The sequence below is a fragment of the Hibiscus syriacus genome, unplaced genomic scaffold (genome assembly GCF_006381635.1).
Source record: "Hibiscus syriacus cultivar Baekdansim isolate YM2019G1 unplaced genomic scaffold, ASM638163v2 tig00002880_pilon, whole genome shotgun sequence".
In the NCBI taxonomy this organism is placed as follows: domain Eukaryota; kingdom Viridiplantae; phylum Streptophyta; class Magnoliopsida; order Malvales; family Malvaceae; genus Hibiscus; species Hibiscus syriacus.
In genome coordinates, this window is record NW_024061952.1 from 211714 (window position 1) to 229873 (window position 18160).

The window sequence follows — 18160 nt, forward strand, 5'->3', positions numbered from 1 at the left end:
TTTAAATAAAAAACATGATTTCTGATCTTTGATTTCTGATCTCTAGTTTCTGCTACTGGATACATCCGACCCTGATTATGATATTTCTTTTCACTGGTTAACATGTTTTATACTGGGGGTACTATCCGAGATATGTTATGGAGTTCTACAGGCCCAACTCCAATCAAACTGGTAGTCCTTATGGACCTAAGGCAACCTTTGGGTGGGCTTCTGGACCAATGGGCCTAGTGGTAAGACCTTTTGGACCCTAAGGCACCCCCTTTAGGGTGGCTCATTTGCTTTGTGCTTAGGGTAATTCCTTATAGACCTGAGGTAACTCTCCTCAGGTGGCGTCTATGCTTCAACTAGGGTAAGTCCTTATGGACCATAGGTGTTCCCTTAGGTTAGCTCCTATGCCCAATGGGCCTAGGGTTAGTACTTATGGATGCAATTCAGGGGAGTTGCGTATGGAGTGTTTGGTTGGAGGGTATTAATGTGTTTTAAAAAAACCTATTTTATTGAAATGAACAATTATTTTGCTTTTTATTGGAACACACTAGATTCCCCAACTACATCTTCTGAATTTGTATCTATGAACATTTCATTTGAATTGTAAGCTTCCTGATTGTTATCTGAAGAAATAATTAATGAGACCTCAATTTATCGCTATGACATGTATATGCCTGGATGACTAAGGGAAAACTTCATCTTGCACCATATATTTGTCTATCCTTTAGCATCATCTGGTAGTTTTATATATATCTGTTACATACATGATTAGGGATGGTAACGAGTCGGGTTCGGGTCGGGTATTGGTCCCCTATCCCCATCCCCGTTTAAAAAACCCGTACCTGTCCCCGCTTAAAAAACCACGGGGATTTAAACGGGGATCCCCATCGGGTAATCGGGGAAAACTGTGGGGAAACGGATATCCCCGTTTAGCATAAACGATTATTTAAACGGGTATCGAGCCGGGTATATATATATATTTAAATTAAATATATAAATATTATATATATTTTTAATTTAAATTAAATTTATTAATATTATATATATATATATATATATAAAATAATTATTTTTAATATTTATCGGGCCGGGAATCGGGTAGGGTATCGGGCCGGGTAATCGGGTAATCGGGGCGGGGATTACCAAACCCGTCCCCGTCCCTGTCCCTGTTTAACATAAACGGTTTTTCCCCGTCCCCGTTTAGCATAAATGGTTTTTTCTCGTCCCCGTTTAATTCAGTTTTTGGTTTTCCCCGTCGGGTTCGGGTTTTTTTGCCATCCCTATACATGATCCAGTATCAACATCAGTATAGGGGTTCCTCTGGCATCACGTGCGAGTACGATATCAGTATAATTAGGGGGCATGTATGTCATATTTGTTTTTATACAAAGCCTGAAACTCTATGATATTGTGTATGATTAAATTCTGATTTTAATATTTGAATGATTTGTGTACTTGTATTTTATTTATAAAGTTATTTTTCGGTTTAAAATGTTTTAATAAAAGTTTTATATTTTTTGTATTTTTATTGTATGTCGCTCTAGTGACCCTAATTTGACATCGTAGATCAGATCGGACTATCCGTATTGGTCTGGGGTGTCACATTACATCATGATTTCCACTGTTTAGGCCATTATCTTGCCAAATACCATTAGGAGGATTGACGCCCACTTGAAATGCCATGGCAGCTAGCAAGGAAGCCACCAGTATTAGGATATTGCGTTCTCTTTCTAGCCAAGCACCATACTTATTCTTATATAATCTATTCCCATCTTTTCTCTTCTTTGGTTTTGATGTTGCGTGTGATTGATCCTACGTGGACAACAAAATTTTGGTCCTTATTGCCTTGAGTTGAGAATTTGACAGAGGTTTGTCTTGTTTATGTGTAGCTCACATCCTTCGAAGTGATTCCACAATCTCCTTATCAAACACATCTCTTTAGCTTTGTGATAAAGGATCAAGTGTCGTGAAGCCATTTTCATTCAAACAATTCACGTCTAACGTTGTACTAGAAATCAAGAAGTTTATGGTCTGCATAAGAAGTTTATGAAACTTATAATATATAAAAATTATCTTATATTATAATGGGTTAAAAAAGCTTATGTCAAACAAAAGTTTAAAGGTATTAATTAAGGGCTAGATCATGCTATTTGAATATAAATTTATGAAGTGTAATTAATTAATAGGAGATAGTGATCAGTACTGAGTACTCACCTCTATTTTCTTAGCAACTATTGCAAGATTCAAGGTGGTGTTACCGTCATTGTTAACTTCCTAAAAAGGCTACTTTTAAAGCCCTTTTCACTTAAGTTATTGTTTGTTTAAAAGCTCATTTTAGGATCATGTAGTTGTATTTGTGGTGGTTGTACTATTTTATTTCTCAATGGTGCTGTTTAAGGGAAAGGTGCAGTTTGTCTATGGTGTGCAGGGAATAGCAAGGAAAAGGATTCTTTGGGAAGTAATGCCGCGGCATCACACGTTACTAAAGCAGATAGAAATGCCTTGGCATTTCTGGCGCAGAAAAAGACAAAAAGATATTTCTGCATAAGGACAGCTGGCACTGGACAGCTGTCCCTGCACGTGGAGGACTGCTGTAACCGCCGGCCAGAGCTACCAATGGACCACTGCCACTTGGAGGATAAGGTTCATGCACAAAATGTGATTCTAGGGGTATGAGAGGTATTTCGCACCCAACAAACTCATCATTACCCCTAGATATTTTATTTATTATATATGACACCTCATGGGGGAGAAAAAAAGGACGGAGAGCACACGCATAGAGCAGAAAAATCAGATTTTTATTTTTTCCTTTCTTCTTCCTTGGGATATTCCTCCATTGATAAAGCTCCAAGGAGTGGCAAGCTAGGCGCCGAAAGGAGCTAGCGAGCTAGGTGGTTCGTGGTGACCGAGAGGAGACCTCCGGTGGCGCGACGAAGGCTTCTTCTCACTTCCCTTTTTGCTGCTATTTTTATATTATTTTGTAGGTTGTTGGAACGAATATTTTCATGACTTTATGTTTGGATATTTCGAACCCCACCATGAACTAACTTATTTGGTGGTGGTTGGTTGAATGGTTGTTTAAACTTTATTTTTAATGGTATATTTAAGTTTATTTTGGTTCATTATTTGCTTTGCTTATGAATGCTTCACCATCTAGGCTTGTAAGAGGCATGGAAATGTCCATCTCTTAGATGAAGGTTAGGTATTCGGAAGAATCCTAAACTAAAAATACTTGTAAGTATTCGGAAGAAATGCAAGATAAGATCCTCATAAGCAATGGGTTATGGTATTTTCAAGGGGTTTTGAACCGGACTAGGAATATTATAACTTAATCCCTTAGATCTCGGAAGAGACTAGGTTAGGATTTCAACGACTAAAAAGGGTGTCTTCATCAATAGGGTAGGCTGTCCAACATCGTTGAGTGAGAGCAGATGCCTTGGCATCCTATTCTGTTAGGTTCTTTTGAACACCTTAGGAAAGCCCTGTCGAGTAAGTAAAGACAAGATAGCTTAAATATACTTGAGAAATAAGTTTAGCAACCTTAGACCAATCCTTACCATTCATTTCATTGGAAGCTTGTCACGTGAGGATTATTTTCTTCTTATTTTATTTATCTTTTTAGTTACTGTTTTTACCATTTCTCATTGCCTTGACATTTCACCATACTCAATATTAAACATCCATCATTGCCACTGCATTTCCATTTGCTACACGATCACACCATCAATCCGCATCCACCAGCATACACATATCCATTGCCGTGACATTTGTATATATCAAGACTAACTATACTTAGATAATTTAGTGCGTTGCTTTGGTTAGGCTTTCGTAATTTCACCCAATCCCTGTGGAGACGATACTCACTCATCATTATATTACTTGAGCGATTGTGTATACTTGCACATTATTTGCGTATATTTTATAGTACTCACAACACACGAACAAGTTTTTGGCGCCGTTGCCGGGGATTGGCAGCCTGAAGTTATTTAGTTTTGCCAGAGCATTTTATTTTGTTTTGTATTTTTATTTTTGTATAGTTTACTTGATATTTTTGTTTTATTTTTTAGGTTTATTTAGTGTATGCCTAGAAGAAATTCTGAAGAGCCTTTGGAACCAATAGAACCTGAGATTGAAAGACTCTTTAGAAGAAGAAGACGTGCTCAAGGAAATATGTATCAGATTGGAAACCAAGGCATTGGTCAAGATGACGGAAATCAGAATACCGCGGCATTAAACAATGCTGAACCTGCTATCAGGCCTCGTGTTATTCGAGATCATTTAAATCCGATGCTGGATGATCTGAATCTTGGGATTGTGGCACCCGAAATTCAAGCTGCACATTTCGAGCTGAAACCATTCATGTTCAACATGTTGAATTCCATTGGGCAGTTTGGGGGGATGCCAACTGAAGATGCCAGGCAGCACATTCGCAATTGTCTGGAAGTTTGTGATTCTTTCCGCCAAGAAGGAGTGCATGAGGATTTTCTGAAATTAAAGCTTTTTTCGTATTCATTGTGTGACCGAGCAAGGGCTTGGTTGAGTGGTGTACCAGCCAGTTCGATGGAATCATGGGCCGATCTTTGCAAGAGCTTCTTATTGAGGTACAACCCACCGAATATGAATGCGCAGCTAAGGAATGAAATATCATCTTTTCGCCAGGGCGACGACGAATCCATGTATGAGTGTTGGGATCGTTACAAGAGTTTGCTTTGAAAGTGTTCAAATCATGGTTTTATGATTGGACTCAAGTAGTCATGTTCTATAATGGAGTCAATGCACCCACGAGGATGTTACTGGATGCCTCGGCAAATGGGACATTGCTGGATAAATCACCTACGGAGGCGTTTGCTATCTTAGACAGAATTGCTAACAATGATTATCAATTTCCTTCCTCAAGACTTGGGAGTGGGAGGAGAGCACCTGGAGCATTCGAGTTAGAAGCCAAAGATTCGGTGTCCGCTCAACTCTCCGCTATTACTAATATGTTGAAGAACTTACAATGTTCCACTGATGTGAAGGAAGTGAAAACAACTAGTCTGGCATGTCTGTTATGCCAAGGCAATCATCACGAGAGCGAATGCCCAACCAACCATGAGTCCATCAACTTTGTAGGCAATTACAATCGAGGCAGCAACAATCCTTACTCAAACACTTATAATGCTGGATGGCGTCAGCATCCTAAATTTTATGGGGAAATCAAGGAGCTCACAATGTTAATCAACCTACCAGGCAACAGAATCACAATGAGCCTCAAGGTTACCAAAATGCTATGCCATGGCATAATGCTAACAAATGAGCTTCATCTTCAGCGAGCATAAGTTCCTTAGAAGCTACAATTCAAGAATTCATATCTACTACAAAGACAATGCTGCAAGACCATTCTACTTCAATTAAGAATCAAGGAGCTTTACTTCATAGTCAAGGCGCCTTACTTCAAAGCCATAGCTCGTCTCTGAGAGCTTTGGAAGGTCAAGTTGGTCAGATTGCTACGGCATTGCAAGAGCGTCAGCAAGGACGTTTTCCAAGTGATACTGAAGTCATTAAAGGGCCTGGAAAAGAGCATTGCAATGTGTTAACTCTTAGGAGTGGAACACAAATCAATCGACAAGTCAAGGATAGTGGGCCACAACAAGATGATTCTAATCCCACTACTGAAGCTGAATTACAAGATGATAGAGTTTCTGAGAAGGACAAGGAGGAGGATTCTGCCAAGGTACCAGATTCTGATGCCAAGGCAAAAGAAAATTCTATTCCTACAGCTAAGGAAGCTAGACCTCCCCCACCCTTCCCGCAAAGATTGAAGAAGCACAATGATGAAGTTCAGTTCAAGAAGTTCGTAGACATTGTTGATCAGCTCCACATCAATATACCTCTCTTGGAAGCTGTTGAACAGATGCCGATGTATGCCAAATTTCTGAAGGACATCTGTACCAAGAAGAGGAAAGTAGAGACTGTTGCCACGGCAACAGAATTTTGTTCTTCATTGAGTAAGTTACCGCCAAAGAGAAATGATCCGGGCAGCTTCATTATTCCTTGTTCAATTGGAGCTAATTTCGTTGGAAAGGCTTTATGTGATCTTGGTTCAAGTGTCAATTTAATGCCGAAATCGATATTCTTGAAGCTTGGCATAGGAGATGCAAGACCCACCTCAGTTATTTTACAACTTGCCAACAAATCCCATGTTAAACCTGAAGGGAGAGTCGATGATGTCATAGTAAGGGTGGACAAGTTTGTGTTTCCAGTCGATTTCTTAATTCTGGACTACGAAGTTGATGCCAAGGCACCAATCATTCTGGGAAGACCTTTCCTAGCCACTGGACGTATCTTGATACACTGTGAAAAAGGTGAACTCACCATGAGAGTGGCTGATCAGTGTGTGACTGTCAATGTTTTTAGAACGCTCAAATATGTTGATGACACTAAAGAATGCCAAGGCATTTCTGAATTGAACTCAGTGATTGAAGAAGAGACTGAACATCTTTGCCAGAACAACTTCATTCAGCTAGCAGAAAATGAATATTGGGTGGATGATGAAAGCTTAGTGGAGTCCGACGACTTTCCAATTTTGGAGGAGCAATCTAGCTTAGTACAAGTTAGATCAGGTATGAATTTTGAACCTCTGAATTTTGTTGAATTCATTTCTCCTAAGCCTTCATTATTTCATGCCCCAATCTAGAGCTTAAGACTTTGCCAGGGCATCTTAAATATGTTTACTTAGGTAGCAATGAGACTTTACCGGTGATTATTTCCGCTAACCTTACTGCTAAACAAGAGCAAAGTTTGTTAAGTATTTTGATGCAGCATAAGAAAGCAATTGGTTGGACTATGGCCGATTTGAAAGGCATTAGTCCCACGATCTGCATGCACAAGATTCTGCTAGAAGATTGCCACGGCAATTGAATTGAACCACAAAGAAGACTCAACCCTGTTATGAAGCAAGTGGTGATGAAAGAAATTCTGAAATGGCTTGATGCTGGAGTGATCTACCCTATCTCCAATAGCTCATGGGTGAGCCCTGTCTAATGTGTTCCAAAGAAAGGAGGCACGACGGTGGTTACGAATGAGGATAATGAGCTATTACCCACTCGCACTGTGACCGGATGGAGGATATGCATGGACTATCGAAAACTCAACAAAGCTACGAAGAAGGACCACTTTCCTCTACCTTTCATCGACCAAATGTTGGATCGATTGGCCGGCAACGCATTCTATTGCTTTTTGGATGGGTACTCGGGGTACAATCAAATTGCCATCGCACCAGAGGACCAGGAGAAGACTACATTTACTTGTCCCTATGGCACTTTTGCCTTTAGGAGGATGCCTTTTGGACTCTGTAATGCCCCGACAACGTTTCAGCGCTGTATGCAAGCTATATTTTCAGATATGGTTGAGGATTTTCTGGAGATCTTCATGGACGATTTTTCTGTTTGTGGGGATGATTTTGAATGATGCCTCGGCAATTTAGCAAAAGTTCTCAAGAGATGCGAGGAGGCTGAGTTGGTCTTAAACTGGAAAAAATGTCACTTCATGGTGACTGAAGGCATTGTATTAGGCCACAAAATTTCGCACAAGGGTATTGAGGTAGACAAGGTGAAAATTGAAGTGATTGAAAAATTGCCACCACCAACTTCGGTCAAGGGAATAAGAAGTTTTCTTGGACATGCTGGATTTTATAGAAGATTTATCAAAGACTTCTCCAAGATTTCTAAGCCCTTGTGCACATTGCTTCAACAAAACCAACCCTTTGTGTTTGACGAATTATGCCTCGGCGCATTTACTGAGCTGAAATGACAACTGATCTCGGCACCCATTGTAGTCCCTCCCGACTGGACATCACCATTTGAGCTGATGTGTGATGCAAGCGACTATGCCGTAGGAGCTGTTTTGGGGTAACGTCGAGGTAAAATTTTTCATGTTATTTATTACTCTAGCCGCACTTTAAATGAAGCACAATTGAACTACACCACCACTGAGAAAGAATTACTTGCCGTGGTATTTGCTTTTGAAAAATTTAGACCTTACCTAATAGGCACTAAAGTTATTGTTCACACTGATCATTCGGCTATAAAATACTTAGTGAACAAAAAGGATGCCAAGCCTAGACTTATTAGGTGGATCTTACTTTTGCAAGAATTTGACTTAGAGGTGGTAGATAGAAAAGGAACTGAAAATCAAATTGCTGATCACTTATCTAGGCTAGAGAACAATTCTGAATGCCATGACACTGTAGATATCCAAGAGGAATTTCCTGATGAGAAAATTTTATATGCCGCGGCAATCCCGTGGTACGCTGACCTTGTTAATTTTCTTGTTAGTGGAATTGTGCCTTTTGATTTGAATAGTCAGGCTAAAAAGAAGTTCAAGCACGATGCAAGGCACTATTTTTGGGATGAGCCATATCTGTTCAAACATTGTGCCGATCAGTTCATTAGACGATGTGTACCTGAAGAGGAGCAAAGTGATATTTTGTACCATTGTCATTCGGCCCCAAGTGGAGGCCATTTTGGTGGAGCAAGGACTGCTGCTAAGGTCCTGCAATCAGGCTTTTACTGGCCAACTTTGTTTAGAGATGCCCAAGCATTTTACAAAGGATGTGATCGATGCCAACGGACTGGAAACATCTCCAGACGACATGAGATGCCGCTGCAAAATATTTTGGAGATAGAGCTGTTTGATGTATGGGGCATCGACTTCATGGGACCATTCCCATCTTCTGAAGGAAAATTATATATATTGCTTGTTGTGGATTATGTGTCAAAGTGGGTGGAAGCAATAGCAACATCAAGGAATGACTCCAAGACCGTACTCAAGTTTTTGCACAAGTATATTTTCACTCGGTTTGGAGTACCTCGTGCTATCATCAGTGATGAATGAACCCATTTTGATAACAAGTTGATTGCCAAGGCATTGCTGAGATATGGAGTTCGACACAAGATTGCCACGGCATATCATCCGCAGACAAATGGCCAAGCTGAGATATCTAATCGAGAGATCAAGCAGATTTTAGAGAAAGTGGTGAACCCAAAGCGAAAGGATTGGTCGCCAAAGTTGGATGAAGCACTTTGGGCGTACATAACAGCATTCAAAACTCCTTTGGGGATGTCACCCTTCAAGTTAGTGTATGGTAAAGCTTGTCATCTCCCGGTTGAGCTTGAACATAAAGCTTATTGGGCTATCAAGCGATTGAATTTCGATGCTCAACTAGCTGGGGAGTAGAGATTATTAGAACTTAATGAAATGGAAGAGTTTATAGCACAAGCATATGAGAATGCTCGGATATACAAGGAGAAAACCAAGAAGTGGCATGACCAAAAACTGATGCCACAGCATTTTCATGTGGGGCAACAAGTCTTGCTTTACAACTCCAGACTTAAACTCTTTCCTGGGAAGCTAAAATCTCGATGGTCAGGGCCATTTGAGGTGCATTATGTCTATCCCCATGAAGCTGTTGACATCAAGAGAATAGACAATGAGAAGATCTTCAAGGTCAATGGCCAGCGTCTGAAAGCCTACAATGGAATTCCACCACCGCACAACAAGGACGTGTTACGGCTGCACGATACTGAAGCGTGCCGAGAGGAGAACCAAAATTCGATGCCTCAGCATGGAATTTGTGTCTGTGCATAAATAAAATTTAACATTCAAGTTTTTTTTCTTTAGTTTTATTTTATTTTATTTTGTAATTAATTTTTGATCTGATTTGTAGGGACCACACTGCTGCAAACCGTACAAGGAGCGGTTACCAAAGGGAGGAAAGGACAAAGCATCAATTGGAGAGATATTCTTTTGATTTGTTTCTTTTTATTTAATTTAATTTCTGACATTTACTTTTCTCTTTCCACAGTTTTTGTCCCATCATCATCATTGCTTTTTGGCAGTTTTTCCTTCCCCATACACGCACAACCCCCACCCACTAATTTCTCTCTTAACCGTCTTATCACCCTTTTTCCCTCCCAAATTTTTAACTTTTTCTTTTATCTTTCATTATTAATTTTTTTCTTTCATTTTAACTTTTACCTTTTCTCTTTCTTTCATTCATCTTCTTTCTTTGTTATTTCTCCATATCCGAAATACATCCAAGTTTTTAAAGCTTTCAAAAGCTTCTTTCTTTTCCATTTTTCTTACATCTAAAACACTGAAAATGGTGCGCTCAAGACCGGATCCAACCGACACGACTTCTTGGCAACAGTTTGAGAACGATGAGGCTAAGGCTCGGTTCCAAAACTTCAAGAACCGAAAACTCTTTTTTGAGTTAGGATTTATTTTTACCGAGGAAACCGATGGTGGTTTTGGACCCGATGTTATGGACATCGTGACGCCGCTCAAGTGGCAGAAGTTTGCCCATCATCCTGGTTCGGTGAACGCCTCATTAGTTAAGGAGTTCTATGCGAACATTTCCAAGCCCAATCAATACTCCATCTTCGTTCGAGGTAAGCAAATCCGTTTTACATCCACTGCTATTAATCGTTATTTTCATTTGCAGGATGTTGTGGATAACCATGCCACGTTCGAAGAGGAAGCAGATAGCAACACATACGATGGGATCTTGGAGGACCTTTGTCTCGAAAACACTGAGTGGAATGGTCGCCAGACGAGTAGATACTCGGTCAACCGGGAACGTCTTCAGCCGCGCGCAAAGCTATGGAATCACTTTCTCAAGCATAAACTAATGCCCACCTCCCACAACACTACGGTATCACTTTCACGCTTATTGCTTTTGCATTCTATAATGGTATCCCGTTCGATCGATGTGGGTCATATCATTGTTCAGCAAGTTCACGACTGTTTGGGTAAAAAGGCAAGTGCTTTGGTGTTTCCTAATTTAATTACCACTTTATGTCGTAAGAAAAAGGTTGAGGAGAATGCTTTTGATGAAATTTTACCTGGATTATCGGGCATCACTAGGGCTAGACTTCCACTGTTGTTGGGAATTGAAAATCCCAAGTCTAACGACCCTGTTCATGAGCAATCTGCAGGTGCTACAGAATTGAATGCCGAGGCAAGGTTACTTGCTTTCGAGGAAGCTGTGACGCAGACTCAAGCTCAAATGCGTGCTTTACACGGTGACATCCGTAACTTCTTTGGATATGTGAAGCATAGAGATGATGTGGTGGAATCATTCTTTCAAGAAATCATTCCCCACGGACAACGGAATTTTCCTGGATTCCCAGACGAAATTCTGCCGGCATTCAATGCCGAGGCATCTCCAGAGCTTGAGCACGATGCACCTGATCCTCCTGCTGATGACCCTACTCCTGATACACACTGGTCCAAGACTCCTGAATATCCGCCCACTGTCCCTGTCGAAGAAACACCCAGCCCCGTCCCAGCACCCAATCCTTCTCATGCACAACGTAGTGGTCACCGTACCAAGACCATGGCTGGACGCATTGCGCACTATTACTCCAATTCTTCCGAGTCCAGCCCAGCACCTATCCGAAAGCGCACCCGACGAGGAGCTCCTAGCACCTCCAAAGCACCACCACCGCGTAAACATTGAGGTACCTTTTTTGCATCCATTTTCATTTAGTTTCATTTCATTGCATAACATATAGTTTATAGATAGTTTAGTTCTCTTTAAAGCATTGAGGATAATGCTTCCCTTAAGTTTGGGGGAGGTATTATTCTTGGTAGGTCATATGCATGATAGCATTAGCATAGTATTATGCCATGGCATCAGTAAATGGTAGGACAGTTAGATAAAATGTTTTGAGGATACCCGATGATGATAATTTTGTTAGGATAGAATCTGAATGTAAATGACTGTTGAGAATGATAGAACTCACTCTAGGGCTTGATGCTTGGTGAAAAATATTTACACGATTTGTATGTTCTCTATACTTAGAAAATTTAGGAAATTTTTATGAAGGAACTTTAGTTAGCCTTGGCATTGAAATATAGTATGGTGTTTAAAAGAAAAATCAAAAACAAACTCTCTTAGAAATGAAACTGTGAATAAATGCTTAAGCATAGATGTAGAGGGACACTCCTCTTTGCCGTGGCATTTCCTGGAACTTTCTTTAATAAATGGAAGCCTTGTGCATATGACTGAATGAAAGAAGTCACAGGATGACTCTACTTAACTAGCTCGAGGATGGAAGGTATGCTCCCTTTCATCTAGAGTGTGGGAGAGTAGGTGTGATGAGCTGACTCCCTTCGTAACAGTTTAAAAAAAATCAAAGAAAAGAGAGTAAAAATGTGCTTAATGATAAGTAAATGCCTTGACAAAAACTAGAGGACTTGATTAGAAATTGTCGAAATTCGCTAAGTATAGATTGGATACAATCACGTACACACACTACCACAAATGATTTTGACCTAGAGAAAAGTACTTGAATTCTTGATAAGTCTAGCATGTTGAAGCCTATCGTTCTGAGGGTTGAAATTCAATTTTTTCCTATTGTCTTACTATCGAACTTTGCCATGACATTATGCTTATGTAACTGCTATCCATTGCTTGAGGACAAGCAATAGCTTAAGTTTGGGGGTGTGTTAACTTCCTAAAAAGGCTACTTTTAAAGCCTTTTTCACTTAAGTTATTGTTTGTTTAAAAGCTCATTTTAGTCATTTTAGGATCATGTAGTTGCATATAGTTGCATTTATGGTGGTTGTACTATTTTATTTCTCAATGGTGCTGTTTGAGGGAAAGGTGCAGTTTGTCTATGGTGTGCAGGGAATAGCAAGGAAAAGGATTCTTTGGGAAGTAATGCCGCAGCATCACACGTTGCTAAAGCAGATTGAAATGCCTTGGCATTTCTGGCGCAGAAAAAGGCAAAAAGATATTTCTGCATAAGGACAGCTGGCACTGGACAGCTGTCCCTGCACGTGGAGGACTGCTGTAACCGCCTGCAAGAGCTACCAATGGACCACTGCCACTTGGAGGATAAGGTTCATGCACAAAATGTGATTCTAGAGGTATGAGGGGTATTTCACACCCAACAAACTCATCATTACCCCTAGATATTTTATTTATTATATATGACACCTCATGGGGGAGAAAAAAAGGACGGAGGGCACACGCATAGAGCAGAAAAATCAGATTTTTATTTTTTCTTTTCTTCTTCCTTGGGATATTCCTCCATTGATAAAGCTCCAAGGAGTGGCAAGCTAGGCGCCGAAAGGAGCTAGCGAGCTAGGTGGTTCGTGGTGGCCGAGAGGAGACATCCGGTGGCGCGACGAAGGCTTCTTCTCACTTCCCTTTTTGCTGCTATTTTTATATTATTTTGTGGGTTGTTGGAACGAATATTTTCATGACTTTGTGTTTGGATATTTCGAACCCCACCATAAACTAACTTATTTGGTGGTGGTTGGTTGAAATGTTGTTTAAACTTTATTTTTAATGGTATATTTAAGTTTATTTTGGTTTATTATTTGCTTTGCTTATGAATGCTTCACCATCTAGGCTTGTAAGAGGCATGGAAATGTCCATCTCTTAGATGAAGGTTAGGTATTCGGAAGAATCCTAAACTAAAAATACTTGTAAGTATTCGGAAGAAATGCAAGATAAGATCCTCATAAGCAATGGGTTATGGTATTTTCAAGGGGCTTTTAACCGGCCTAGGAATATTATAACTTAATCCCTTAGATCTCGGAAGAGACTAGGTTAGGATTTCAACGACTAAAAAGGGTGTCTTCATCAATAGGGTAGGTTGTCCAACATCGTTGAGTGAGAGCAGATGCCTTGGCATCCTATTCTGTTAGGTTCTTTTGAACACCTTAGGAAAGCCCTGTCGAGTAAGTAAAGACAAGATAGCTTAAATATACTTGAGAAATAAGTTTAGCAACCTTAGACCAATCCTTACCATTCATTTCATTGGAAGCTTGTCACGTGAGGATTATTTTCTTCTTATTTTATTTATCTTTTTAGTTACTGTTTTTACCATTTCTCATTGCCTTGACATTTCACCATACTCAATATTAAACATCCATCATTGCCACTGCATTTTAATTTGCTACACGATCACACCATCAATCCGCATCCACCAGCATACACATATCCATTGCCGTGACATTTGTATATATCAAGACTAACTATACTTAGATAATTTAGTGCGTTGCTTTGGTTAGGCTTTCATAATTTCACCCAATCCCTGTGGAGACGATACTCACTCATCATTATATTACTTGAGCGATTGTGTATACTTGCACATTATTTGCGTATATTTTATAGTACTCACAACACGCGAACAGTCATCATTCTTAGAATTCAAGAAGACATGATCCGAAACCCTTTCCATCAACAATCACAATGCGTCCAACTGGTTGTACTTCACGCATGCATGTAAAATGGTCTCACCTTGGTCCATCAGCACTCGAACTGCCCATGGTCTAGCATCAACCAACTATCTCAACAAACCAATGTGACCTTTAATGGCTGTAATATGAATAGGGTTCCTCTTATCAATGTCACATACAATTCACATATCAAGATTAATCAACCTGCATGAACCTTTTTGCAACTTGCAGGTGCCCTTTTGCTGCAGCTAAGTGAAGCGGCAATGACTTGCGAGAATCGAATTCTCTAGCTAGCTCAGGCTTACAAGTAAGAACTTAGTCGGCGAATTCGATATGTCCAAGTATGGAAGCAACATGTAAAGGTGTTTCAGGTTAACGACCAGTGATGAATTTGTCAAGAAGAATTGCATCCTCTTGAAGCAAATTCAACAAGGATCTCTGATTGCGTTCCACAGTTGCATCATAAAGCTTCTTGTCCATTTTTTACTTTGAAATTCACAAAAACGAAATGGTATGATTCCTAACTACTGTAGTGTCTATATATAGATAGAGATTCAATTGCACAATCTGAGCCATACTGATCAAAGAAGTATAGATGAGGAGAGAAGCATTCATGCAAATCTGGTGGATTTGGAAGTTACAGAGTCTGAGTTTTATAGGCAAAAGGAAAAGGTGCATTGGCTAAATCAGGGAGACCTCAATACTAAAATTTTTCACCAGAGGGTTGAATCCAATAAAAATGAATACCATCAAAGTTTTAAAATATGAAAATGGCAGTACTTGGATTCTTTTGATGATATGGTTGTTGAGTAATTTCTTCACTAATCTCATTGGTATTGTTGACCTTTTAGTAAAGGGTTCTTCTGTAGAGTGTTTGAGAAATCTGCTGAATTACTTTCTGCCTGAAGGTGCTGGGGAAATGCTCACAAAGGAGGTGGATGATAAAGAAATCAAAGAAGCTTTGTTTAGGCAAGGAAATGGTAAAAGTCTAGGTCCTGATGGATATTCTTCTTGGTTTTTCAAGGCTGCTTGGGATGTGGTTGGCAGGGACTTCCTAGCTGCAGTAAGGTACTTCTTCCATTCTTCCTCCTTACTGCCAGCTTTTAATGCCACTACCATTGTCTTAGTTCCTAAGTCATTGAATGCTTGTATGGAAAAGAACTTTAGGCCAATCTCCTGCTGCTCTGTGGTTTACAAAACCATTACCAGAATTATCACTACTAGACTTTCTCATATTTTCCCTGGTATGATCTCTACCAGTCAGAAAACTTTTGTTAAAGGTAGAAATATCGTAGGCAATACACTGCTAGCTCAGGAGATAGTTAAAGGATATTCTAGGAAGAGTCTTTTACTTAGATGTGCTATTAAGATTGATTTGCAAAAAGCTTTTGACTCTGTAAACTGAGACTTCTTGATGGTTGTGCTTGAAGCTATGAGCCTCCCTGATAAATTCTGTGGTTGGATAAGGGCTTGTGTAACCACCCCTAAGTACTCAGTCTCTTCGAATGGAAGTTTGGTGGGGGGGTACTTTAAGGGTGCTAGAGGGGTTGGACAATGAGATCCACTATCCCCTTACCTCTTTGTCATGGTTATGAATGTTCTCTCTTCTCTATTGGATACTGCTGTAAAATGAGGAGTTTTCAAATATCATCCTAAGTGCAAGAGGATTTCCCTTACCCATATTTGTTTTGCTGATGATTTGTTGGTATCTGCCATGGTTCTCTTGATGTTGTGATGGGAGTCCTGAGCACTCTAGAGGCTTTCTATGAGCTTTTGGGACTTAGGCTTAATGCCCTGAAAACTGAATTATATACTTGTGGATTGACTGAACATGTACTTGAGTAGATCCAGACTGATACAAAATTCAGAGTGGGGCAACTCCCTGTTAGGTACCTTGGGGTACCTTTGGTAACCAGGAAGCTTACAGGGAAGGATTGTTCAGCTTTGGTGATAAAAATTAAAGGAAAACTCAATCAATGGTCAAATAAGAATCTGAGTTTTGGTGGCAGATTGCAGCTTCTAAAATCTGTTATGTTCAGCATTTTCAGTTACTGGAGCATACAACTCATTCTCCCTAAAGGGGTTATTAGGGACATTGAGAGATTATACATGAGATTCTTTTGGAAATGAAGTGACACCCCGGCTAGAGGAGCTCGGGTGAGCTGGAGCCAGATTTTTTCTTTGAAATCTTAGGGTGGCTTGGGGTTAAGAAACTTAGCAGACTGGAGCAGAGCTTCTTGCTTTATGCTTATTAAGAAAATTCTGGCAGGTGAAGGCTCACTCTAGATTGCTTGGGTAAATGCTTATTGTTTCAGATCTAATGATTTCTGGAATGTTGAGTGTAAGGCTCATTTCAGCTGAATTTTGGCTAAGTTGGTTAAATTGAGGAATGAGGCTAGGAGGTAGTTATGTTCTAGCAATAACTGGACTCAAATAAAAGTTAGTTGGATATGGGAAAATACTCGTAGTAGGATGGAGAAGGTCAGTCGACATCGCCTTGTTTAGTTCCCTGCTCATATTCCAAAATTCTCATTGATTTCATGGATGGCCATTTTGGACAGATTACCTAAGAAGGACAGACTTGTAAGATTTGGAATGGCTACAGACAATGTGTGTGGGATGTGTAGTTCTGGAATAGAATCTCGAAATCATCTCTTCTCTGATTATGCTTATGCAAGGGAAGTGTAGGGTGCTGTTATGCACTCCTGTGGGCTTTATCAGAAATCGCAATGCTGGAATGAAGGTCTTCAATGGATGTTAGTGAATTTAAAAGGTAAATTTCTTTTGGTGCGTATCCTAAAGTTAGCTTGGACCGGATTTGTTTATTACATTTGGGAGGAACGAAACCACAGGCACTTTAGAGGGTTGGTTCATTCGGTTGATACTATTGTTAGTAGAATTAAAGATGCTGTGAGAATTAAATTGTATAGGTGCTATATGAATAGATTAGATGATGTAAATAGGCAATTGTTTATAGTTTGAGGATTGATTTAATTATCTAAGGGAGTATGTTTTGTAGCAGCTAATCTGCTTCCTTTTTGGATGAATAAAATCTTTTATTTATCCAAAAAAAAAGTTTATATTTCGTCATAAAAATCAAGTTAATTAAGTAGTTAAAGGAATTATAGTTATTCTTAAATATTATAAGTTCAAACATAAACGTTTACATTAAAAAATAGTTTATAAGCCGTCAAATCATATTAATAAATAAAATATTAAAATATAAAATATTCAAAATTATAATGAATGTCTACGAATATAAACATAAACTAACTACGTGATTAAGAAATTTTTTTATAACCATTAACACAAAAACCAACCACTTAAGATTCTATCATTAATAAGTAAAATATAAAACTTTAAAAATGATAAGATTATTTATTTTTTATAAAGGAAATAATATCATTTATTTTTTGGTGCATTAATTTATACTAGGTTAATATTTTATCACTAAATTAAAAGATGATATGTATTATTAAAAATAAAAGTGAATAATTTTTAATTATATATCGATGTTTATAAAAAATTATATATTGTCGATACATTATATATAAATCTAATTTATCTTTTATATTAAAAAAATATTCAATAGGCAGGAACTAAGTTATCTTAATAGTTAAAAGAATGATTGTTATTTCTAGAGGTTTAAAGTTCAAGCACCAAAGACTATACGAGAGTTTTTGAACATTCATTATTAAATAATTGAGAGCTTTTAAAAAAAATACTGCCACTTATAAATATCTTAAATTAATAAAAAAAATAGTTATTCGATATATTAGTGATACAATTTTAAATTTTAACTTCATAAATTAAATTGGATGAACTTGGCCATCGTTTATCCATATATTTTTTCTTTCTTTCTTTTTAATTGTCTAAAAGGGTAGCGTCGTCATTCTTTGGTGAAGTGACTGTCACCCATAATTTTATCGTAACTTTT

General features: G+C 38.9%; 1 pseudogene; it reads right to left on the reverse strand.

Annotated features, from left to right (window-relative positions):
* Positions 1-1587: 1587 nt before the first annotated feature.
* On the reverse strand, positions 1588-14703 carry LOC120161074 (annotated as a pseudogene).
* Between the last annotated feature and the right edge of the window lie 3457 nt (positions 14704-18160).